This window comes from Miniopterus schreibersii, assembly GCF_964146895.1.
Source record: "Miniopterus schreibersii genome assembly, chromosome: 2".
NCBI lineage: Eukaryota > Metazoa > Chordata > Mammalia > Chiroptera > Miniopteridae > Miniopterus > Miniopterus schreibersii.
The window spans coordinates 112,644,630-112,671,234 of record NC_138102.1 but is presented as its reverse complement, the minus strand read 5'-3'; positions in this window follow the sequence as shown (position 1 = coordinate 112,671,234).

The following is a 26,605-nucleotide window of genomic DNA, read 5'->3' as shown; positions in this document are numbered from 1 at the left end:
TGGTTAATCTCTCCCCACTTACCCACCCACCCCCACCTTCCCTCTGAGATTCGTTAGTGTGTTCCATGTCACTGAATCTATTTGTTCATCAGTTTATTAAGTTCTTTAGATTCCACATATATACATCATGTGATGTTTGTCTTTCTCTGCCTGGCTTATTTTGCTTAGCATAATATCCTCCAGGTTCATCCATACTGTCCCAAAGGGTAGGAGATCCTTTTTACAGCTGCATAGTATTCCATGGTGGAAGTAAGAAGAAAAAGAAACCCCTAAAGATTAATTAATAGTGATTATAAAGGTCTCTTCTATCAAAACACACAGTTGAGTTTTATAAGGATGACAGCCATATGTATATATTTTCATAGTGTGAAACTCAATCTACAATATCCTTATTGGCTCTCCCAACATTCCTAGGCCCTGAAGTTCCACAAAAAGATCAGGCACCAAGATTTAACTGAAACATGAAATTCTGGAGAATAGTTATGATAAAAGGGCTTAGAACCATGGTAATGGATGGATGTGTCCAATGCTAGAAAGTGAGAGGTGATTAGTGACACTTGTGAAGGTGATAAAAAAAAAGAAAAAGATGGGAATTTATTCAACTGGGGGACAAAGGATTGTTTTGAGGGAAAGGAGCAGAAAGTAGTAATGTAGAAATGATTGCTGAGGACAAAGGCTGTGAGCTTTCAGAGTTGCATATAATAAAAAATAGTCCCAGTGTTGCTTCAAAATGATTTGGGAGGTAAGGGTGGAGTAGACACTATGGCTGGTTATTATAGTCATCTCTGGGTCCTGGACTTGTAAATAAATATAAAAAACAATAGAAGATGCATAATTCCAGATTAAGATGGTCTCCCTGGCAGAAGTGAGTGCAATGTTTCTAAGGATAGAGGAAAGGGTATAGAAGAGGGGAGGGGAAGCAAAACCAGAAAAGCCATATGTGCCAGCACAAGCAGCCTTTTTCTCCGTTAAAGCTTAGGAGTTGCTATGATATCTACTAAATGCTTGCAGCTTATTGTTCATAGAGAGGATTGAAATATGAATATAATTAGCCTATAACCACATGTGTACAATAAAAAAGCAAAATGGTATTTTTAGAATACAGATAATTCTAAAGTTTCTTAATAAGCTTCTTGGTATAGTTCATTTTATTTGATTTTGGAACTTCGGTAAGAACATATAAAAGAATGATTATAGGAGAATTCAATAGATGAGGAAAGTGCATAAAGAAATTCTATAATGCAGCATGATTATTGTGGTCAAGGTGATGGATGTTTTTGTTAGGAAACTTTTGGTTGCAGATAACAGAGAATGCAGCTCAATGGCTAAGGTAAGAAATATTTATTGGCTCGTAGGACTGTAAAAGTAAAAATACTGAAAAGGTAAGGCTGGATCCAGCAGCTCGGCTATCCCTGGATCTTCTCAATAAAGTAGCTGTCAGTGCTTCTAAGGCCCATAGGTGTCCTTGTTTACAGCCTTCAAGAAGAGTTTGTCAGTGGAAGAGCAAGGGATCTTCTTTTTTCAAAACCTCCATCAAGTATCTTCTTACCTGTTATTGGTTTGCATTGGGTTTAACTTAATCAGCAAGGGCATGGAAATAAGATCTCTTGATTGCCTGAAGCCATTCAAAGCCTAGCTCTGACGCAAGGGAATGAATTTCTTTTGAAGCACATTGATTGAATGAGGGAGGATCTTATACTTGAACAAAACTCAGTATACTGTTATCAAATGAAGGACATGGATGCAGGGGATCAAAGCCCAGCAAAATCCTCTTCAAGGGGCAATGAGCTCTTTCATGTTGGGATGGGAAGGTGTCTGCAGTTCCCTTAGTTCCTAGATGTAGTAGAATGAAAGGTACCATCTTTTACTATAGGCTAACAGAATAAATGGCTCTTTCTCCTGTGGAAAAGCCAACAGGGTCAGTGGACAAAATTGAGGAGGCAGTGTGGGGCCATTGGACTGTAATTCAGGAAGGCTCTGGTTCCCAAACAAGTGCAACCCCCAATTTCACAAGTAACTTGAGACTTTTTAACTTTTGGGCCTCTGAGGTAAGGTAGCCTCTGACTTTACACATTTTGCCTTCCTCTATGATGGGTGGGTGTACATAGCATAGGTATTGTTGATCTGTTATAAGCCTCTGAATATAAAAAACCTTAGAACTTTAAGCTGTTTTTTTTGAGCTATGAATAACTGAACAGCTGGTAAAAAGAGACATAGGCTATTATTTCTTCCATGAATGATGGAGACAGGACCATAATTAATAACAGTCACACAAATGCCAAAAAACTGGTAAAGTGGTTTAAATAGGAGGGAAGAAATCCTCCACACCAACCCATAGGTGACCTTCAACAGAGAAAATGGGTTTTATGCCATAAATAAACAGTAAGTATAATGAACAGGAAGCAGCTCATTGTTAAAAAAATCATCTGATCATCTCTTACTGATTATATAAATGCCAGAGAACACTGTTAAGTAGTTTAAAGATAACTAGAGTAGTTTCCAAATGCCTTTGTACAGAGTGGCAAAGGAGCAGTGTGTACATTAAAAGGGCACGCTGACCTTGTCATAAGGACTCTATAAATTAACTTGTAAGGAAGAGCACAGATTCTGTGACACCATCCTGTCATCACCAATACTCTAGCAAGAGCTGGTAGTTAATTCTTGATTTTTGAAAGGGAAGATAAAGAGTCTTTTATAGGAAACAGATTCAATTAAAACAGAAATCTCATCAGAGAGTTCTAACCAGTCTTAGATCTTTCACCAGGAGTTCAGACTCTGGACTTAGATATCTGAGATTAGATCCCAGTTCCAGGACTTAAGATCTTGTGGCTTTGGCAAGTCAGGGGATGTCTCTAAGCCTTGGTTTACACACCTATAAAACGGGAATAATAATGGCTAACTGGTAGACTATTTGTGAGACTTAAATGAAGGAATGCATATACAGCCCTGAGGATAACTCCTGGCACATAATAAGTGTTCAAATCCTGTGTCTCTTAAAATAAGTACATTCTCCTTTCCAGCTTCTGTGTAAGAAATTGCACGAAATGTTATACTTCAAGGGTCAATGTCATAGGTTAACCAGTTTCTCATGACTCACCTTCATCCATTCAATGCACAGAAATGCAGATCCCCACAGGCCTATTTGACCTGGTTTTGTTCACCATGGGTCCTCGTTGTCCAGCACTGAGCTTGACCCATAGTAGGAACATAATGAATATTTATTAGAGCTGTAGTCTGGATAACAGGGCAGCTGCTCTGGCCTGCTGGGTGGTGGCTATGATGGCACAGCTGGTCCCACTCTGGCTGAGGGAATGTGCTGTTTTAACTTGTTGCACATTTCCCATTTTACTCCCCAGAACTTTGACTAGGCCTGCGGGTTCCCCTCAGTCTTCCTGCCTGAGCCAACCCCACCCATCTACCTCCCTTTGCCATTAATAAGCCCTCTTATTGTCTTCAACATGGCATTCCAAATACTATCTTAGCATAACTGAGAACAAGTGCTCTTCTTCAGCCATTGCTGGAAAATGTTTTTATGATGGCAGAAATGTTCCTGATCTTTCATTTCTTTTTCACATTTCAAACCAGAGATCCTGCAGGTGACAGAATTTTACAACAGTATTCTTTTCCCAGTTTCTGCAGTGAAGGAAAAAAGCTGACATTTCTGAGTACCAAAAATGAGGCAGCCTTGTGCTAGGAGCTCCTACAAAATTGCACAACTTAGTACTAATAACCTGAGGGATGTAGCAAGAATTAATATTTTTATTTTATAATCCAGAAAACTGTGGCTCAGAGAACCTAAATAAATTGCACAAGGTCACAAACTAGCAAAAGCCCAAACTGGGATTCCAACAGAATTCTAAAAGGTCCAAAGTCATGCTATTTCTACCCGATTCCTTGTCCTCTCTATGTTATATGCTTTATATTATTTTTATCACATTCCCTAGTGATCTTAAAGTGCAGGTCAAATGTTCCACATTCTTTCATGCCAGTATTTCTGACTTGGTTAAAAAGATTTCTCTTTTTCTGAAGTTCCACCAGCATTCTAGAAGTAAAATGAATCTCTCAAGTCTTTAGGGAGGAACTGTCGCATAGAGTGTAGGATCATAGAATTTGGAATCAGACAGACTTGATTATCAGCTGTGTGTATTCCTGGGAACCAAACTTAATCATCTTTCTGAGCCTTAGTTCCTTCACCTGTAAAAAGCACTCAGCACCAGACTTCCAACAGCATGCTCTCTTCAAGGCCTAAAGTTCTGATCTAAGTGGCACCTGACCAGGTGGAGGCATTCTCCAAAAGCGCAGATCCTCATGTGTCAGAGCTGAGAAATAAGGAACTAGGTAGGGAACCCCGTGAAGAGAGGAGAAAAAGTACTCAATCCAAAGAGTAGGTTTTCATGTCTAAATTTTTCAGTAGCTTCTGGGTTGCAGATGCCTTCAAAAACTTGAACTTTCCAGTTGCAAATGCATAAAGAATTAATACAAAGTGGAAACAAATGTCTATAAACATTCTAGCAATCTAGGAGGCCAACTAGTTTTACCCAGTTCTAGTTTTCTTTGTCAGCCAGTTTACCTAGTACTGAATATGAGCTATGAACTAGCTTACCTACTTGAACAAAAAATGTTATGTATGTTTGACCTTTAAAATCACAAATGCCAGTAGAAAAATTTCTTTTTCTTTCATAACAAAGAGCAACATGCTTTTGTATCTCCAATTAAGAACATAGAGAACTGTTTTTGAATAAAGATAACTAAAACAACCTTATTTAGCATTTGTCTGCAGCACAATAAGAGAGAAAGAGAAAGCAGATGTTTTTTGTGTCTGTTTGTCACATGAATTTCTCTCAGCCATTTTATAGGTCACAAAGGTGGAGGAAGAGCGAGAGGTGTGGCAAACAACAAGTTTTTGCCACCAAGAAGCTTATATTTTCTTCTCTCCGTCTAACTTTGGAAAAGTCTCCTAGCAGGTGATATTCACAGACCCAGTTGGTGCAGCTGGGGCTTGAAGAAAAAGCTTAAACCTCCTGCACAGATGAGACCGACTCACTGGAATGCCTGTCCCCCTCAGCCACACCTCCTGGCCTGGGAAACTCCTACTCAGCTTTCAAAACACAGCTGAAATGTCACGTACCCTTTGACTCTTTCTTGGACAAGGCTGCAGATCAGCTTCCAGGAGGGTAGGTGCTTGGTGGGCCCACCCTCCAGCGCACCATGACTGTGCCTCTAACGCGGCTTCCCGCACACTCCTTGCCAGGGATTTGTCATGTGAGTGTCACTCCCACTGGATGGTGAGCTCCTCCAAGGCAGCCATCCTGTTCAGTCCTCTGTGCCTAGCCGATAATAGCCCAAGGATTGGGATGTAGTTGTTTCATATACTTAACTGAATGAGCAATTTGAACATTCACTCATTTACTTACTTAATTATCTACTGTTTGAGCTTTTTATTCTTTGTTTTAGTTATTGGTTATTTTAGTTATTTGCTCATGATTCTGCTGTTTCAGCAGGACTCTTCCTGCTTCATGTGATGTGAAGCAACTTCATGTGATTATATGCCAGAAAGCAGCTCTTTCTGCTTCGTGGAATGGCTCCTCTGGGCTGGAAGATCCCAGGCAGGCTCAGCTGCAATGGGTCGAGGTGGCCTAGGTGGTCCTCTTTCTCTCACATCCTCCAAGACCTCTCTCCAGGTGACCTCTCTCTCTTGCTGAGTAATTGGCTTCTTACATGGTGGCTCAGAATTCAAGAAGGTGACCGTGGAAGCTGCCAGGCTTCTTCAGTCCAGAACTCTCACTTTTATCTCTCTTCTACTGTTCACAAAAGTCGCAGGGTCAGCTCAGATCCGAGGGAAGTGGGAAATCAATTGGAAAGGAATGGAAAGAATTGTCGGTGGTTGTCTTTGCTGATAGCCTACCACATTCTACATTTGCCATCTCAGATGTACGAGCTCTACTGAGGACTCCTTTGTCCCTAAATTATTTCCCTGTTATACACTGAGTTCTTGTGGAAGATTTTAGATATACTATTTTTGCACTAGTTATGTGTGTGTGTCTGTCTGTGTTACTGTGATTATTTGACTTTTCTCTGAAAATCTCATATGACAAGATATCTGGGTTAAGCTTGTTTCTACAAGAGGAAATAACAACTGCCTTGATTTTATGACCATTCTCTTACATGTATCCTTGGGCTTTTGGGAGTAGTCACATTGGGAGAGGTCATATGAAATAAAGTATCCTTCAAGTTGGGATCCACAGAGGAGGTTCTCCTTAGTAGTAGATTAAGAGGAACATCTATTATACGAATTATAGGTATGGTATTATGTTTACTTATACTTCATCTTTGCATTATATGCAACTATCTGTTTTCTCCCAAAGTGGTTATGGTACCCTGTTCTTTTACAGAAAAGCTGTTTCGTAGCCCTTTCTGCCTCTCCTTCCTCTCCTTCTCTTCCTTCTTCACAAAAGTGAAAGCAACATAAAGTTAAAATGAAAGATAAAAGAAAGCAATTGCACAATTACTCAAGGGCCTACTTAAGCTATTTGTTGTCCAAAGCCTTTTATAAATATGCTTTCTTTCCGAGCAGAGGAAGCTACAGGGTGCACAGAGCATTTGTGAGAGAAAGGGGCCGCTTTCACCATCCTGCCCAACGCCTTCATTCTGGAGGTGAGAGATGGCTCTGGAAGTTACATACTGCAATGCATGAACGTCGAGAAAAACTATTACTTAGAGAAATGTGTTAAGATAAAAAGTCACAAAAACCTTTCTTGGAAATGTTATTTAACTTCATATATTACCAGTACTCTGAAGAAAAAGTGAGAAGAGATACATATGAAGGCAATTAAAAGTTTTGTAAAGAAATACCTTTAGCAAGAGAAACTTACAATTCTGGTTCTCTTTACCTTTAAATAATAGCTAGGTAGAGATTTGTTGTCTTAAGCACAAATTATAATTTGAATATGTTCGCAATTTATAAAATGATTCCATGTTTGAAACCTAGAACGACATTGATTGACGTCAAGCACACTGTTCACATACAGAATAAAACATGTGTGCATGTGTAACTGGCCAGTCATTAGTTTCACACAGAACTTACCTATTCTTTTGTATATTCACTTAACAAAGGTTTATTGAGCTCCTTTGATGTACCAGGTGATATTCTAGTCACTGAGGGTACAGCAGTGACCAAAACAGACCATCCCTTTGCTTATAATGAGAGTTCATTTTTCCAATGGGAGGCTTGCATTTTCTTGCTTTGGAATGAAGCCTGACTAATACTAAATATTTAGTAACTTCACCACCTCTGAGGGTAGGTACTGTGAAATGGGAAAAAGCCTCCCAACCACTCTCTGATTCATTTTTTACTTTCTTCATTAAACTGTAACACTTTCCATTTATGAGCACTTTTTTTCCCCAACAAACCAATAATACAAAAAATTTTGCTAGACTAATTATAAATGTTGTTATTAACATTAATATTTATCATTATGCCAGCATAATTAATTCTAATATTAGAATGGCATAAAGAATTTTAGCATAACACTGGAAAGAACTTGTGAATTCATGATGGGCACCCCTGCCTGCTTTTTATTTAATTTTTAAAATTTATGTTTATTGTTGAAAGTATTACAGATGTTCCCCTTTCCCCCCATTGATCCCCTCCACCCCACTTCCACCCCCGTCTCCAGGCCATCACTGCACCTGTCCCCCTTTTAAAAAATGTGTTCATTCCTTAAGGTTCCCGCAGTAGTTTAGTTATACTTTTAACACAATATTCATTAATTCAGTTGTTGTCTGTATATCTATCTCCATCATTAGACAGTGCTTTTTTAAAAGGACCATGCCCTGTTCTTTCTTTTATATGCATAGCATCAACCTAATTCATTCAGCAAATGTTTATGCAATTAATATCTTATTTAAAACTTAGTTTTATCAAGGATGATTGAAACTTGCAAATACCTTGTGAGGCAGGTAGTGTTGGTGTTATTTGCAATTTATAGACAAGAACCTGAAATCACTAGAAGATATTTATTAGGTTTTTAAAGCCACGGTGTCCATGAGGATTGGAAAAATAACTTGAATTTATATCCTATGACTTCAAGTCCAGTGCTCTTTCTCTGAAACTACATTATCCCCCTGTATATATCTATACATTTCATTATCAGGTGTATGTCTTTGTCACCACTTCCCATATTCCTGTTTTTCTTTTCTTACATCTCTTCTACTTGCTTAATCTTGAATTGATCTTTTAACCTTTACCCTGATTCAGTAGCTATAGGGGAATGAAAAGCAGAATAAAAAAATTGTTTTATAATTTTTCTTTGAAAGATTAGTCACCAGTTTTCTTTGGCTTTCATACCTTTGGTAGGCCTTAAGCAATAGAGTTACCTAAAAGAGTTCCAGCACTAAGAGTGTGTTAATCTAGCTTGAGCTTTAGGATATTCTTTATTATGTAAATATTGAGAAATTTTGTGTGAGAGGATGACAGACTTAGAAGATCACAAGGGAGACTGTGACATGGAGGAAGAGAAGACGTTATAGAAAAATTAATTAGTTAAAGTATAAGACAGTAACAAACACACACATATAAGTTCTAACATGCTAGATTGACTTACATTAAAAAGTGCAGAGAAAAAGAAAATAGAAAAGGAAAGCAATTGAGAAAAAACAGTGCAGGGTGAGGTAAAGAGATTTTAGCTTTCATGGACTAAGATAGAAGTCTGAGGTTCTGGTAATCAAATCAAGGTGGCATCCAAACATTGACCTACTGATTCAGAAACTCAGACTGGGGCCCCACAATCTGCACTATAATAATATTTTCAGTGATTCTTATGTACACTAAAGTGTGAGAATCAACAGACAAAAGCAGTGTTTTTCAAAGTGTTATGTGCATATAAACCACCTTGGGATCTTGTGAACATACATATTCTGATTCAATAGGTCTGAAGTAGAACCTGAAAGTGTGAGTTTTTAACAAACTTCCAGGTGATGCCAATGCTACTGGTCCATAGACCACACTTTGAGCAGGAAGTCACTAGGTATTGGAGTTGCTTCACTGTAGAAGGTGAGATGGAAAAAGTGTATTTTAAGAAGCTTCACTCTGATTTATGACAGTTCTTCTTTGGCAACTCATCAGGAAAATTTGCTAGAGATTTCAAATTACTTTTCAATGTTTTGTAGGTGGGAGTGTCATTTAGACTTGCCAAGAGGGAGCTTGGCTCTATGCAATTTCAGTTGTAAAATCCTGGGTGGGAGATCAAGAGACTCCATGTATTTCTGATGGAGTGTCCTGCCCTGCATTTTCTAGCTTCAAAAAGCTTGGGGGAAAAGTGTAAATGGATTCTTTGTGTAGCACATCATTCAGGCCAGTTTCTTAATGCTCATCTGTTTTATTCCTGCCAATTAAGAGCAACAGCTGTCTTGCAAGAATGGTGGTTGTTAGGAAGTGACCCAGCTGTGGGATTTAGATAACAGTTGTACAGCCAAGATAAGGCATCATTGGAATGCAAATGCCATAAACCTGATTTATAGCACATATCCAAGGGGAGAAAACTTAAACCAAAATCAACTAAAATAACAGCTGACACAAAAGGAAAAGCAAAACAAAATATCAACCCAGAGATGTTGGAACTCCCAAGTCAAGTTTTCTCAGACTATTTTAAAAACAAGGTTTGAACTAAAAATTGACATAGATTCCAATTACTTCTGTTGTCTACAGAGCCCAGAGTTATGAATTTGTGTCTAAGATTTAAATACTTATGCAAAATCTGTCCTCTTGTTGCTCAATACAATTTGACATTTCCAAATCCCTAGGCTTTATTAAGTTCAAAAAGAGTGGACATACTGAACACAGAAACAATGGTCAGTGGCAAATATTTGGAAAGTGGCATTATCATAGTAAAAATATCACTTAACCAATGTAATCACTCAGCAACTCAATGGGCCCTATATAATCATTTTCTTCTTCTTTAATGTGAAAATAGAACTATCAGTATAGCTGCATATTTCAAAAGGAATATAATACCAATAATACAATTAATCATTACAACTTAATTCTGCTCCATAATGTTCCTATACACATCAAAAGATCTTTTAGACTTCTACATCTTTGTTAAAGCTATTCCTCTTGAACTACATCATTTTTCTCATCCCAGGACACCTAAAGCCTATTTATCTTTTATGAACCATACCATATACAAATTCTGCATGAAGTCTTTTAGGATACTTTCAGCTGAAATTAATAGGTTCCTCCTTGAATTTCCATCACAGTTTGGCCATGTCTTATGCCACCTTTACCTTCCTTTTTGGAATTATAGTTACTTAAGCACATACTTATCTTCTTTAATCGACAGTCCTTTGAAGGCAACATCCATGTCTGATTCATGTTGGGACCTATTTTGTTCTACCGAATAAATGCTAAATTAAAAAAAAGTTGCTTGAACAGACTCCTTTCGAGGTTCTGGGAGGGGAGCCCACTTATTAATTCAGTCTTTAACAAAGAAAAGGGGCTGGAATTTAAGGGAGAGGCACAAGAGAGGGGGCAGAGGATGTGAAATCTTGCACAGACTGGAAGATCAGATAAATTAATCCAGACAAAGAGTGGGTTGGCTGTTGTAACCTGGTCATAGGCTTGGGCAGAATACTATGTTTATTACATCAGAGTTACTTGCATTTCTTGAGAGAGGGCATTGGGAGAAAGATTTCCACAAAATATTGGGTTTATGGAGGCATAGTATTTAGATTGTTGCTGATCCTGTGCCAACGCACAGTACGTATATTCCTAACATCTAATTTTGCCAGTTTTGTTTGTTTGTGCTCAGAAATATTCTAGGTACAGCTGTTTAGTAGAAAGAGAAGTTATCTAGCTAGAATTGATTTGTTGTCCTTCACCAAATTTAACACGAGCATAGTAATTATGATATAATGTATAATATGTTAGGGACATAAGAAATTAGTAGGTGATTTCAAAGAGAAAAAAAGAGGACTTTTGACTATGGTTATCACAGAGAACTTCATTCATTCATTAATTCACCCATTTAATTAGTAGATAGTAATTGAGTGCCTGTATTTCAAGTCCTGGACCTCATGGAGTTTATGTTCTGTTTGGGGAGATATATGTTAACCAATAAATTACACAAATAGCTGCAAAATCGAATCTAAGATAATAGTTAATGAGGCACTTGATGTGTAGTGTTTACATAGGACCTACTAAGCAAATGTTTAATAAATGTAAACTATTCTAATAATTAGTTTTTAATCTAAAAATGGTGTTATAAAAGGTGTTTGGGCAAGGAAATAAAAATGATCAGAGATATGTTTTCTGATACTTAATCTGGAATTAATTTTTCAGAGAACTTGAAACAGAAAGTGTCTAGAATTGAAAAGTCTGTCCCCTCTCAAATTCATTCTACAAATTTCATAAATTAAGGCATCTATAATGAGAAGGAAGAGGTGGGAACATATAAGACATGAATGGAGCTAGAATTGACCTAGAAGAACGAATTTGAAAGAGAACAAAGGGACATAATGATTTGGAGCATGGGTAACCATAAGACAGTGGTGATATTCAAAGAACTTGGGGACACAGCACTAGGAACAGTAGGAACAGGTCCATGAGGGAGATAGTGAAGTGCATTTGGATTCATTGAGGTTGAGGTACTGAGATTCCCAGGTGGAGGCTTTCAGAGAGGGGATGGAGTAAAGATTTATATTTGGGAGTCACTTACATAGAGTTAGAGTCACAACTGTTGGAATCTATGAAATTACCTTTGAAGAAGGACAGTAAAAAATTAGGGATTCTCTAAATTTGGGTTGGATAGGAAAAATAGTATGAGAAAGAGAAGGGAGGCCAGTAAGGCAGAAGAATCATGAATGTGCAGGGTTAATGCAGCCCCCGAGGACAGGAATTCTAGAGGAAAGAAGTTTCAAATTCCTGGGAAAGCTTGAAGAAATGGCAGCTGAGAAAAGCTGTTGGATTTGCCCATAGGTGATCATCGATGACCATCACAAGGACAATTTTTGAAAAGTTGTATGGGGGTGGCTGGATTATAAACCTCTGAGGAATATTTAGGTACTAAAGACAGAGACCATGGACTACCCTGAAGGGTAGTTGGGTGGCAAAATTGAAGAGCAAGGTAATAAAATGATTTAGGCTGAGGGAATAGCAAAAAAGAAGAAAAATTTCTTAGAATATAGGAGACTTGAGTTAGAATCTATATTTGAGACCTGTAGGTGTTTCATATTTTGGCTCTATTATTTGGCTAGATTAAATACTCCAGACTGGTGAGTGAATGAGATGAAACTGAAGCAGACGCATTCTTAATATGTACTAAACCTGACGCCTTTCCAATTTTCTGTAGAAAAATGATGTAATTACATTTATAAATTATCAATACTGGGTATAGAATGGCAGGCTAGACCTCTAGTGGTACTCCATCCTACTTGCTAGAGACAGTAGACCTTGCTAGACAGATAATGCTTATGCAGGGCTCCTGGTCTTGGTAGTGAACAGTGTAACAAAAAATTCTAATGTTACACTGGAGTCCTATAGTGTAAATCTGATCATATCACTATGAATGGACCCACAGCTATCCGCATTTCCAATTTTGATTTAATGACATGAGAATTTTTGATTCCCATTTCCATTTGGAGCGTGAAGAATGCATATTACATATGAGTGGATGTATGTGTGTATTTATGTGTGTGTGTACACATAATAATGACTAGTTATTGAATGTTACTAGATTGAAGGCACAATAAAAGATGAGTTAGAAATATCTAATGACCATCCCTGCCTTACACGAGAGAGAATATTATCCTGTTTTTATAAATGAAGAAACTGGAATTTCAGAGGGTAAGTGGCTTATTCAAGGTCACACAGCTAGTGGGGACTTGCAGATGAGATGCAAACCCAGCTCTGCCTTTCACACTCATTCCCCTTTTTGGATGTAGAAATGGGACAAACATAGGAATGAGGTATATTTTATAAGGGATAGGAGGAAGCTATTACTGGAAATTGTGTCCTGAATGGTATTGAATTCATTAAAGTGACCTAGTTTTTCTTCATCTTTAATGGAACTTGTTGCAGAAAATTGGAGTTGGAAGGGACCTTAGGGAACTTCGTTTCTGGAAACCGAGGCTGGAGATTTATTTAGTATCATCCAGACTATTCATGAGCTGGGACCACAAAAGACCTTCTGCCTTCAAGCTCTTAGTCTACTTTCCTAGATCAAGCTTAAAGTGTATGACAAAAAGGTGCATTTATGGATTTTTCAGTGATCTGCTTTCATTATTTAGAGATTTCTTAGCATTCTGGGCAGAATCTCCTTGTAAAACCTCAGGTGCCTGGAACTCATGTGGACCTTGTTATGCTAAAAAGTTTTCTCAGTAGAGTTCTGTCTATTATGTTTTGAATGATATTTCATTTTTCTTTTGTAAGCTGAGCAACATAAAGGTTCTAAGGTGTATGGTGTAAAGGTAGTTGTTAGAATAAAGAATGATGCCATGTCAAAGGGATTTACATTGGCAGTTTAATTAGAAATGTTGCGATTAGCATGAAACATCCCGCTTGATATGAGTTTTATGTTTCTATTAAACAAAAGAGAGCAAACCTTTACACATTATTATCAACATGATATAAATGATGGTTGATACTGCAGTTTTTTACACAGTGATAATTCATTAAAGTATCACTATCGGTGATGATGCTTAGGGTAGTTTATGATTATTTAAAATAAGGTCTCAAAGCTTCTCAAGGAAGTTTCAGCTTCTTCCAAACACTGCCATTGGTCTGCTGTTATTTAAAGCACTATTGCTCTTTTCACTGTGGCTAAACTTTAGAAATAGATGCTGCAGAGATCAAACACCACCTGGGATATTTCTCCCTTAAAGCAGGACAGTAATTGTAACAGCCTTGATGCTTTTGTGGGTTTATTTTAAACATTCCTAAAAAAGTGGGGTTTGTAATTTTCCTTCAGATTACAAGCTGACATTAAAAAAAAAAAAAGTAGCAGGGAATGTAGCACTTCTGCGTGATGGCAGCTGATAATTACCATAGTGTGAGTGGGGCTAGATATAACCCAGGCATTTTAAGAACATGGCTGATTACAGTGCTTTACGAGGAACTCCATTCGGGAAGGGGAAGGTTGCTTTGTTAGGCAAAATGAACTGTCTTGCTTCACCAATCTCATCTCACTTCCTTCTTTTGCTTTTCAACCAGGAGCCACCTTTCCATCTTCAATTGCAAGGCGGTTCCCAGGGAAAGCTGCATACAAACTGAAAAACGAGATGTAGGAAATCTTCCAAAAGGATCAGTATGAAACCAATTCTCATCACGTGTCATGCCTCTGGGAAGGCGCACTGTGCAATAGTATTTTTGCATCTTTTAAGAGGGTTACACTTTTTTTTCTGAGAAAGTAAAGAAATAATTTTGTGGCTAATGTCAGAAGAGTAAATGTCACACTCTCTGGGCTTAGTAGTGTGTACACCCAGGGAACTTAGAGGGAAGCATTAATCCAACTGTGTGAGAAGTGAGAGAAGATGGTGCCCTATAAGCAAAATGGGGAAACTTCAAGCATATATTTTCAACTGCAGTTATGAAACATACACCTTTTGCCTTTTAAATTAATTGTACAGTTTGGTTGCCAAGTTTTGATTACTGGCACAAAAATAAAGGTATATATAGTGTGTGTGTGTGTGAGAGAGATAGATAGATGATAGACAGATGATGATAGATCATAGATAGATAGATAGATGATAGATAGATAGATAGATAGATAGATAGATAGATAGAGATAGATAGATATAGATAGATGATAGATAGATAGATGATAGATAGATGATAGATAGATAGATAGATAGATAGATAGATAGATAGATGATAGATATAGATAGATAGATAGATGATAGATAGATAGATGATAGATGGATAGATGATAGAGACTCTAGATTCTAGTACATGACCAAGACATTTCTGAGCACATGTGGTCGGATAGGAGAAGATTCAAATTCAGAAGACTGCAGAATGTAGTAACTGCTATTGCAATGAAAGACTATTACTCAATAGTCATATTTTATATAATGCATAGTTATAACTTGTCCAAATAAATACCCATTTCTAAGAGTTTAGCCCAATAAATGCCCCAAATCTCACCTTCTGAAAATGACTGAGAATTAGGGACAGACACAGGTTATTTGAAGTCCAAGGCCCTCTTAACGAAAAGTATACAATTATGAATATAAAATTAGATCAGTGACCCTGGAAAGAAACTTGAGAGGGTGAAGTTGAATTTCATTAGTTTCATGGTAAATCCATCTCTACCTGAGAAATGGTCTAGTTTACACAAGACTGAGGTAGGAATATATTCACATCTGATGGCCCAGTGTTCCTTCAGAGATCACCATGGTATTTAAGGCAGAGATACCTTTGCCTTTATTGGTCACTTTCCTCCAGTTCCAATCCTTCATACCACCATGTCTGCCTTCATTAATTTCTACCCTACCAAACACATACAGATATATAACTCTACTTTGTACATCTATCACTGTTTCTCCAAACTTATATCTCCAATAAACACTTTATATATTTTAGTATTACTATAGCATTAAATTAGTGTTTGGGCTTAACTGACCTCCCAAAATTCATTGTTGAACCCTTAATCCACAAAACTTCAGAATGTGACTGTATTTAGAAATGGGACCTTTCAAAGCATAGTTAAGTTTAAATGAGGCTGTTAGGTGACCTCTAATACAGTTTGTGTGGTGAAATTATAAGAGGAAATTTGGAGACATAAAAGAAACACCAAGAACACATATACATAGAGGATTGACTATGTGAGGAGATAGCAAGAAGGTGGCCATCTGCAAGTCAAAAAGAGAGGACTCACAGAAAACCAACTTTGTCAGCACCTTGATCTTGGACTTCTAGCCTCCAGAATTGTAAGAAAATAAACTGCAGTTGTTTAAGTCACCCAGTCTGTGATATTTTGTTATGGCAGCCCTAGCAAACTAAAACAGCTAGAATTTATCAAATAAACTGTCACTAACCAATGTCCTCCTCACTGCAATATGCTTAATAACACAACAGATGCTAACTGAGTGCCTATAGTCATATATTTCAAAAATATGGGTTGAATGAAAGAGCCAGTGCTTGCATGCACATACAAGTGCATTCAAGATGGATTTCCACAGGGATTTTTTATGAAATAGAAATCTTCCTTACATTTTCCCCTAGGACAGTGCCACCTACAAGGGAAGATTGTAGTGATAACATAAAACCTATGCTTTAATAAGTCATAGTGATGATCAAATATATACAATCATTGAGTCCTTTTATGATAGAAATTCAGAAAAATAAGAGGTGACCCAAGTTCCCTAAACATATCAAAGCATTGAAATCATGACACACATTCTTTTGATGGTGAAAGCACTGTCCACAGGTCAAAGGTTTTACTGTTGTTGTTTTGTTTGTTTGTTTTAACATGGTCTTGTACAGTAAGCTGGCTATTTGCCACAGGCCTCATACTTTGTTGTCTGAAATTGTAAAAATTTTTTGAGTGTAAGAACCTGCATGGTTAGATTTTTCTGAAGAAATCCTGAGAAAACTTGTTGATAAGCCCCACATCTCCTGGGACAAGGGACAAATCTGTGTCAGAAAGCCAATTTATTAATTTGTAATCAGTTATAAATTACTATCCCTATGAGTATGACAATTCAGGAGAACTAATTATTGTTTATGTGAGGCCTTGGTGAAAGCATATTAAAATCAAAGAAAGAAAGTTGTTCTTGAAGAGCTTTGTCTTGCTAGAGGTGCCTTCTGATGAGCTGATCTTCCATTTCCTGGGAAAATTTTATTTTGATTTGGAAGAGCATACATTCATCTATTGTGCTATTTACTTATTTTATAAACATTTACTGAGCCTCTACAATAGGCCAATTATTATGCCAGGCATTTGAAATACATGATGAACAATACCTACACTGTCTCTGTCCACATAAAACTTATGTTTAATTGTCATAGCTTAGTTAGTAAGTTGCATTTACTTTTCCCATTGGTTAATGGCATTTCTCTTTACTTTGGCTCAGTTGTGCTCCTCTTTACTTTCTATAGTGCTTATTTCTATAAATGTTTATAAAAATATTGTATACATCTAATAAAATCCTTTTTGAAAGAGTGGTTCGTTTTCCATAAAAGCATAAAGCATTCCAAATTCAAGGCTCCCATGGCGCACACTTTAAAGCCCTAGGCATCATAACACAAATCAAAGTGATAGAAAAATAAATCTGAAAAATATTCCAGATAAACACATATTTCTTAGTTGGTCAAAGCACAATTAAATATAGAGATCTACATATATTTCCTGTGGTGTTGGAAGGAGTATACCAGGATAATTCTCTAAAAGCAGAAAAAAAGTTGTAGTACCTAGGGGGTTCCATGGATCAATACTTGATTATGCATGCTCTTTCTATTGACACCAAATCCAGTGAAATTTTGACTTGCCTGGATTCTATGCATATATGTCAAGGACACCCATTCTTCTCATGACTTCCTTGCCTACTAAGAACTTACTAAGATAAAGCTATCTGACTTTGGTGAACCAGTCATAGTTCTTGATGTTCACACACATAAAATCATTGTCTGGTTTATAATGTTAGAAGAAAAGAAAAGAAGGAAATGTCTGATTTCAAGGCACCTTATATTTTCTGGGTTGATTCTATAGATTTTTATCAAGGAGTGAACTTTAAAAAAGCTGCCGGAGGTGGAAATGTGTGAAGGCAAAGATCTACAGAAGCGGCCCTTTATCTAACCACATCACCTCTCAGAAGCCATGACTCTTGTGAATTGGATAAAGAGGGCTAAGGGGCACAATAGATTGAAGGGTACAAAAACTAGACATCTGAAGAGACTTTCTTGTTTTAAGGATATACCCAACCCACTTTTAAAGTATTTCTTTAATGGGGAGTTTAAAGGAAGTTCCTTCCTATTATGAGGGCATCCTAACTAGGATGCCCTAGTTAGATCATCCCTTTGTCATTTTGGGTGGCTTTAAAGGAAATATTGTGATATTGTCTCTAAAGAGAAGCTTTTTGATTTGGCTTGCAAATAAATTGTATATTTCAAGAAGACCAGTTCTCTGCTTTGATACACAACCTACTTATAATTTCTTATTAGAGGCTTAACTAACAGGCAAAAATGCTACCATGATGCACATAAATACTACTGGAAATGCTTTTAAGGCTCCTGATGACACTACTAAATGCCTTCATTTTAAGAACTCCAGAGGATTTGCACATCTGCATAGCTCTAAGGTCCCTGCTTTGTAGGGGAAGAAGTGATGGGGAAGATGAAATTATTATCTACTTCTCTCTTGTTTCAACTTGTGAGAAGACTGATTAGAAAGTACTTTTGCTCACCATAAATTGGCTATACTAAGTTTTATTACCCTCATAGACTTTTTAGATACATAATTGTCCTTATAAAGGAATTTTAAAATAAGCATTGTTTAATCACTTATGCTTGGTGCAATATACCTTTCTCCATATACTTGAAGGGATAAACATTTTAATTTGGTTCTAAATCTTTCCATGCTGGTCAAGTAAGGATTAAAGACCTGCACAAATAGGATTACTTCAAGGGCCTTTGGTCTTTCAATTTTTAATGTTTCTTTCTCTCTCTCTCTCTTTTTAAAAAATAAATTTATTGGTGTGACATTAGTTAGTATGATCATATAGGCTTCAGGTGTGGGTTTCTATGTTACATGATCTGTGTACTGTACTGTGTGTCCATCACCCAAGTCAAATCTTCTCCCATCAAGTGTTTCTTAATCATGTGATTGAAAGAGCTTTTGGCTACAGAGGTGGGAATCTGGATCATACATTTCACTTGAGCTACTTGCCTGTTGTGTGGTATGATTATGAACGAGCCACTGTACTCAGAACTTTAGTCTCCTTCTCTGCAAAGCAAGATTGTTATATTTCTCTCTATGCTCTTTAAGCTCTTCCAATTCTATGACTTTCTTTGAGAGGTTACCAAGATATATAATTCTATACTGTATGTGATTCTCCTTCAGCATAATTAAGCACCTCCCAGACTACACTGTATTCTTCTCTAGTGGTTTCAAAGGTTATAACCAGGGTTTCATATGGTTCTATACATCTTTGCTGAAGGAGATTAGACTCAAGAGAACATAGTCTTTGGCTCACAGTCATTTACTGAATTAGTGTAATGAAATATAGAAGAACGAGCTTCCACTCAGGTATAGTTTTATGTGAAGCTACTTGTGGAGAAACAGAAATTCATTTAACATTTGCTCAGACTTAATCACAACCTTAAATCTATCTCTTGAGGGTGGGGAAGGGAGTGGAACTGTTTGGTATCTGTTTACTTCTACCTGTCTTTGTAAACAAAATTGAATATGGTTTTTTGTGAAGATATTTGAATATTGCATTTAAGATGATTATTTCCCTCTATTTGTTTATGCATTTTGCACTATTTCTAAGCATTGAAACATATTAATTAAAAAAACACAGCAAAGGTTATTTTCTCAGAGTTTATATTCTAGCAAGGAAATAGAGGAGGCTGACAATTAGCAATAGACATAAAAAAAATTAAATAATGTAGTATGTAACCCTATACTACAGGTAATTTAATATGTGATAAATACAATGGGGAAAAGAGGAAAAAGAAAAAGTATAAGAGGGTTAAAAGGATTAGGATGTTGGGGGAGGTGGTTTATAATTTTAAAAAAGTTTTGCAGGTAGGTTACATAGAGGGGACATTTGATCTTTGAGTAAGTGAGGATGTGGACTATGTAGATATTTAGAGAAAAAGTGTTCCAAGTAGGGGGAACAGTGAATACAAAAGCTCTGAAGTTTCACAGTGCCCTGGAGCGTTAAAATATATCAAGGAGGTTAGTGTGACTGCAGCAGAAGGAACAAAGAAGCAGCCCGGGGCAGATGACAATTTTCCATTTGCTCCTCTAGATCTATTCTTATCTCTTCCCCACCCAGTTTGGAGTCACAGGAAGGCAGATAGTATGGGCTATATCAACAAGCTCCTTTGCCCACCAGCTTCCAGAGAGGGTTAGCCAGTGAGAGTTATAGGCAAGGCATCTGAGGGCTGGACAGTAGTGAGGTCTGTCAAGAAATTTATTCCCCTGCCCTTCTCCCTGCTGGGTTGCTGCTTGTTGACTTTACCCTTTACCGAAGGCCAGGGCTCCTGTCAGGCAGCTGTCTCCGTGAAGGTCCTTCCCTGGGTTCATGTGATTGGTAACTGCTTCCTACTCTTGCCCCAGTAGGACTAAGGATGCTAATAGTTCTCTACTATCATGGCACCATCAATAACTGATTTTTTTTTAACCCCCAACCTCACCTTTGCAAAAAGTCCCTTTACTAAACTCCTCGCAATTACCACCATTTTCCTTCCTGGTCCCTAACCAAGAAAGGTGTTGTAGGCCATTATAAGACCATTCATTTATTCTGAGGGAGATGGGGGAGATGCAGGAGAATGACTTATATTTTAAAAGAATCAGTTCAGCCCCTGTGTTGAAAATAGTCTGTAAGAGGGCAAGGTTGGTTACCACTGTAATCCAAGTGAGACTTATTTCATTTGTATCTGCCATGTAGGCCAATTATTCTAATCAATACCCTGTCAATCTAAAATGCATCTCATAAGCCTTAATACAAAATCCATAAACTTTTACCATGGTCTAAAGTCCTAGAGAGCTTGTAAGAAGCAGTTTCTCCGTGGCAAGTTCTGGCTCTGTTGAAGCAAATCCTGTGTATTACTAGTAGGATAATTAGTGATTATGAACAGAATTTTAAAAATCAAATTAAGTACCCATTGCTTGTTAAATATTATTCCATTTTTCTTCATGGGTCATTTGTTTTCTGCTTCACTAATAAAATGTATTTTAAAACACATTTTTTAGCCTTCTTTTAAATTGTTTTAAAATTTTATTTATTTTATTATGTGTGGTATTCTTTGACTTTGAACACAGATAGAGGCTGCTTACTAGTTTGATTACAGCAGTGAGGTAAAATATCATCTACCTGCTCATGGTTGGGTTGTGGGTGTGAAGTTAGATATATGTTAGAGCCCATCTTATAGACTCTGTGTGTAGTTATGTATGTGACTTATTTCTCCAAGTAAATTATGTTGAGTTCTGAGAAAAGGGTACAGAATTCCCATATACTGAGCACAAACTCTGTTCCATGCACTGTTCCAGGAATTTAAGTGCATTCACTCTTCTCTCTTTTTCACAGCCCGCATGGAATCCAGTCTGTCAGCCCTACCATAAAAAATATGCCCTCGATCTGACAACATCTGCTATTTTCTCTTTGATTTAACCCACCATAATCTCAAACAAGGGTTTGTATAACAGTTTTCTGACTGGTCTTCTGTTTCTACTCATGTGTCTCCGTAATCAGTTCTCCACTTGGTTGCCAGAGTGAAGTTAAAAAGTTAATCAGAGCATGTCACTTTTATTCAAAGTGCTCCAGTATTTTCCCTTTGCCCTGCCAAGAAAATGGGAAGCCTGTGCTCTGAAGATAAGGTCCTGGGTGATCTGTCCTTTGACTTTCCTCCCATCTCCTATTGCTCTCAGTCTCTCTCCCTGCAGTCTGGCCTAATGCCATTTTTGGTACATTCCAATATGTTCCTGTCTTGGGGTCTTTGCCCTGTCTGTAGTCTCTGCCTAAGCCATACGTACCCTCCACACAGATGACCACATAATTTGTTTCTTGTTCAGGTTTCGCCTACTCGTCTCAGAGAAGCTTAACTGATCAACTGATTCACAATGCCAAGATCTCCCCTCATTGACTGACCTTGCTCTTGGATCCCTTGCTCAACCTGATTTTTCTTTCTAGCTCTAATCCCTTGCATTATACCATGTGTTTATTTGCATATTTTCCAGAATGTAAATTCCAGGAGGACAGAGATATTTTTTTTTTTAGATCACGCCATATTCTCAGGACCAAAGGTGGTGCCTGGTACATAATATTCTACAAATATTTTCAGAATAACTGACTGACCCAATGATCTCATTCAAAACTTTGGCCTGTGATGATCTTCAATGGGGAGTGCCAGAAGTCCAGAGCCACACCCTAGTGCTGTTTGTGTCCCTTTAGTGTCTTGAACTGCCTTGAACATAAGTAGGCATTTAGAAAATATTTCTTAAAGATAAACAAATATAGTCATGAACAATAAATTTTGTGAATTGCTGTTGAGAGGCAATACAGTTTTATAAGTAAGTGCATGGTCTTTGTGGTTAGACTTGGCTGTATGAATATTATACTGGCTACTTGCTTTGTCAGATTGAGCAAATCACCCTCTCTGAGCTGGGTTTTCTTAACTGAAAAATTTGGTTAATAATAGGAGTAGCCTCAGGGGGATTAAATAAAAGGAGGAATGTATGCAGCACAGGGTCTGCATATGTTATCAATAAAACAATCCTCCAGCGTGGGTTCGGTGACCTCCTTTGCTCCTTGGGTTTTTCTGTGGCAGAGCAGTTATCTCAGTTGGTATTTTCTGTTTGCTCCTCTATAAGGTTTTAAGCCTTTGGAGGGCAAGGATTTAATTGTATTAATTTTAAATGTCCAGAACCAGTACATTGAAAGTCCTCAATGCATCTGTTTTGAGTCAAATAGGACTGAATTAAAGATGACAGCCCTTATTCCAGAAAAAGAAAGGCACTGTGATATTGATCAGTGTCAATATTAATAACTATTGATGAGGCACAGGCACCTCCCTACAGTCCTGTTTATAAAATTTATTAGCAAAAGCCATTCTAGACCAGCTGTCAGCTCGGGGTCTTGGTGTGGGGTGCGGTGGAAGGGTGAGTGAGGGGGAGAGCAGTGCCGGCTGGAGAACTTCCCGCCCCCCAGACCTTGTCCCTTTCCCGCCTTTCCCGGCTTTGCCAAAGCCAGCTTCCTAAACGCTCCAGTTGGATCTCTTTTATCAGTTGCTAGGTACTGCCAGTTGTGTGTCAGGTGAAGTAGTGGAAATTTCTATTGAACTTATAAATAGTTGAAGAGCCTGTCTTGGTGAAATGTGAAACGAGCAAATATTCCATTTTCTCCTGGGAGGGATCAGGATTCGGTGAACGAGGCTGCGTGTCAGCCGTGTCAGGGCCCAGGGCCGCTGTTCACGAGGCCACACAGCTATAAGTTATTCATGGGAACACAGCAAACAGAGACTTAGCTGTAGCGGTCCCGAGCATTCCCTCTGAAGGTTGCTCTGGGGCTGGAAGCCGAGGCCCGCAGGGTCACCCTGGCAGAAGCAGAAACCGAGCTCACATCCTTTAGGGTGTGTGCTTTGCAAATGCAAAAAATGATACACTGAGCAAGTCAAGGAAGCTGCAGGGAACTTTATGCTCTTTCTGGAGACATGGGACAGGGGGTTCATGCTTCCTTTTCCAGGAGAAGCAGAGAAAATACTTTTAGTGGTGATCATGCTTCTATCCTGGATAGATGTTAAGGTTTTTTTGGGAGCGTGTATTGGGATTTGGGGGAGTTCTTCCTAATATCTTTGGTTCATATATTCAGATCTTTTTACTCTGGGGCCTATAATTAAAAGATCTGAGAGAAGAGAAATTTCTCAGAGTGATATGTAGTTCTTTTATATGCAATTATTGTTACTTAAAGAGAATATTTCACAGGTTGAATGAGGTTTCATAGAAAGGAGTACTTTCTCTTTTCTGGTTTTAGGCTTAAAGGAGCTGGGAAGTCTTCATAGAGAACAATGAAAAAAAGCACTGGTTTTGGAATCAGATATAATTTACAATACTAGGTTCCCTGAGACTTAAGCAGGTTACCTAACTTCTCTGAGAGCTATAATGGGCGATATTCAAACTTGGAAAGTTCTTAACTAAATGGCATAGCATGCCTACCGCATCTAGTGCTATCCCTTTTACATTAGGTGTTCAACAAATGTTAATTTCTTTTCTCCTCCAACTTTTCTAAGAAATCATAGTCTCTTCCTCATTATCTACTTATTTTTTTTAAATTTTTTTTTAAGGGAGGGAGAGAGAGAGATGAACAGACAAATGAAAAACTAAGTGTGAACAAGGGATTCCCTAATTTGAAGAGGGTTAAAAATAGAGTGTTTTTTCAGTACCTAAGGTAGATCTGGACTAATAATTAAGGTTTTACTTCTTTTTTTGGTAAAGCAAGCTGTCAGATTATGGGGAATTCTGTGTTATTGTGGGTAAGAATACCGCCAATGGACCATGATGGCCTAGGTTCAAATCCCTTCTCTGTTGCCATTTGCTATGTGGTCTTTGGTTAGTTACTCAGTCTCTCTGCTACTTACTTTTCTTACCTGTAAAGCAAGGATAATAATAATTCCTACTTCAGGAGTTGTTATGAAAATTAAATCAGTTTTGGCAGTAATAGCTTATAACACCTATAGTGAGCTTATACCAGCACATGATATATGATAAACGTTAAAAATTTTAAAAATGAAATAAAGCACTCACAATTAAGTGCAAAGGACCAGACATGGACTCAGAATAAGGCAGGGTGCCCATAGACAAGAGGATTCTTGGATTGAAAGCATCTTATTACCCTTCAAAAGCTGACAAAACTGAAGAATTAACGTCTCTATAAAAAGTAATATCACTGCAACCTCTCCTCCTCTGTAGAGTGGGTGAGCTTAGTGACAGACTGCTTTGGAAGGAGCTAGAAATATCAGCTTAAAAAATGCTTGGCAACCATTTAGAATGATTATCTGACGTTGGGAGAAAGGGAGAATACTGAGGTATTCCTTTTACCCAAATTTAGAAATGTCATGGAGGCATAATGAATCATCTCTCAGAGGTTTAAAAATATTTTTCTTGTACTGAGTGTTGCCTATTGCCTTCCATTGCTGTCAATTGTGAACCTCAGGATAACCCACAAAACCCCAAGGAAACTACCCTGTTTTATGAATGACGTGATCTGCTTCAGGTCTAATTCCTTTACCACACTTGGGTAGACATTGTGTTTGGCTCCCCAACCTCTCTTCTACTCTATAAATAGTCTAAGTCCATCAGGGCAACCCCATCCCTCTTATCAGCTATGAGCTCAGACCTGGGTAAGTGCAACACAAGGAAAGGGGTTTTGGAGGAAAAACCCAGACTTTCTCTCCTGCTGGAAACAGAAAGCATATTTCCTGTGAAAATAGAAGCATGTTGCTCTGATTGCTGCTGGCAACCATTTCGGGGCAAGACAAAGGGCCTTAGGATGAACCAGTACTGCGACTGGCAGCTTGGCGAGATGGGAGGTAGTGCCCCCATGATGACACAGTTGAGTCCTGTGACCAGCCCTAAGTCTGTATTTCTTTTCTGTATTACACTAAATGTCCTCATCATCAGTAAGCTAGTTTAATTTGGGATTTAGTCATGTGCATACAAAAAATGTTCTAATCAAACACACTCATGTGGCTTCTTGCACGTGGGTGTTTCTATTAGATTGCGGGTAACCCGAAGGCAGCTGCCATGGTGCATCTATCTTTTGTCTCTCTATTTGTTGATCTGTAACAATGTTGAAAGCGGTATGCCCCGACAGCCTTTCGTCCCATTTAACAGCAGTGAAACCCCTGTTAAAAAACAGAGTTTGCTTTTTTGATCTGTAATCATAAAAGTCAGTGCTTGGTAGAAGTGAATAAAAGCATGATCTTTCAGTATCTTTTTTATGTTGCTCATGCAATAGTTGGATATAATAAATCTTATTACAAATTAAGCCATTGAATTATGTTTTCATAATACGCAAGCAAGTACACTCCCCTTAGCTTTCCTTCTATCAGAACTAATTTCAGGCAGTCTGTTTATAGAGCGAAGATGAATTTTATTGGTGACAAATGCACTCCTACATTAACAAATTAAGTGTGCTCTCAAAGGAGGAAAAACAAACTCAGAGAAAATTGGGTTGTCTGAAAATTGAAGTCTATAAAAGGACTTGTTTCCTCAGGGACATTCGGTATTTTTATAATCACATAGAAAGAAAAACATATGCCTCTTGGGTATAACATTAAAATAAATTAATTTTCCTGCCTTATTCATAAGGGCTAACGGCAAACTGGGAATGTTTATTTCTAGACTTCTCTTGCTCACAAAACCAGGTTTTCTATGACTTTCATCTCACTAAAGATGAATAGTTGTGTCAACTTATAAGAGATAAAAAAAGGCCTTTGTTCCTCTATTTTTGGCATATTATTAGTAGGCTAGTGGTCATGAGGAATAATAGGACCTTAAAGCCTCAACATCTTGACTTCATGTCACTAGAATATCTTCTGCTTTTTTCTGCTGTTCTTGGGATGTAAAATGTCTCTACTCCTTAGAAATACGCAGCCTTGTGATCAGACCCTGATGACAGCTTTTATCATTCTCCTTTGTTCAGCCCAATTTGTGGTTAGTTTTCACCTCTGTTTTCTCCTAACGTATACTAGGTTTTTCCTTCATTTGTTCCTCTGTGATCAGCCTCTGTCTGCACACCTTTCCTTCTGAATACTAGAAAATTCAGTCATGTATGTTTCTTTGGCATTCTCCAAGTCTCGTGTAGAGAGGGCCAATCTATCAAAGACATAAGCTACCATCTACAGTATCTTTTAATAAGATGAGACCCTCATTATTTTTTACTGCAG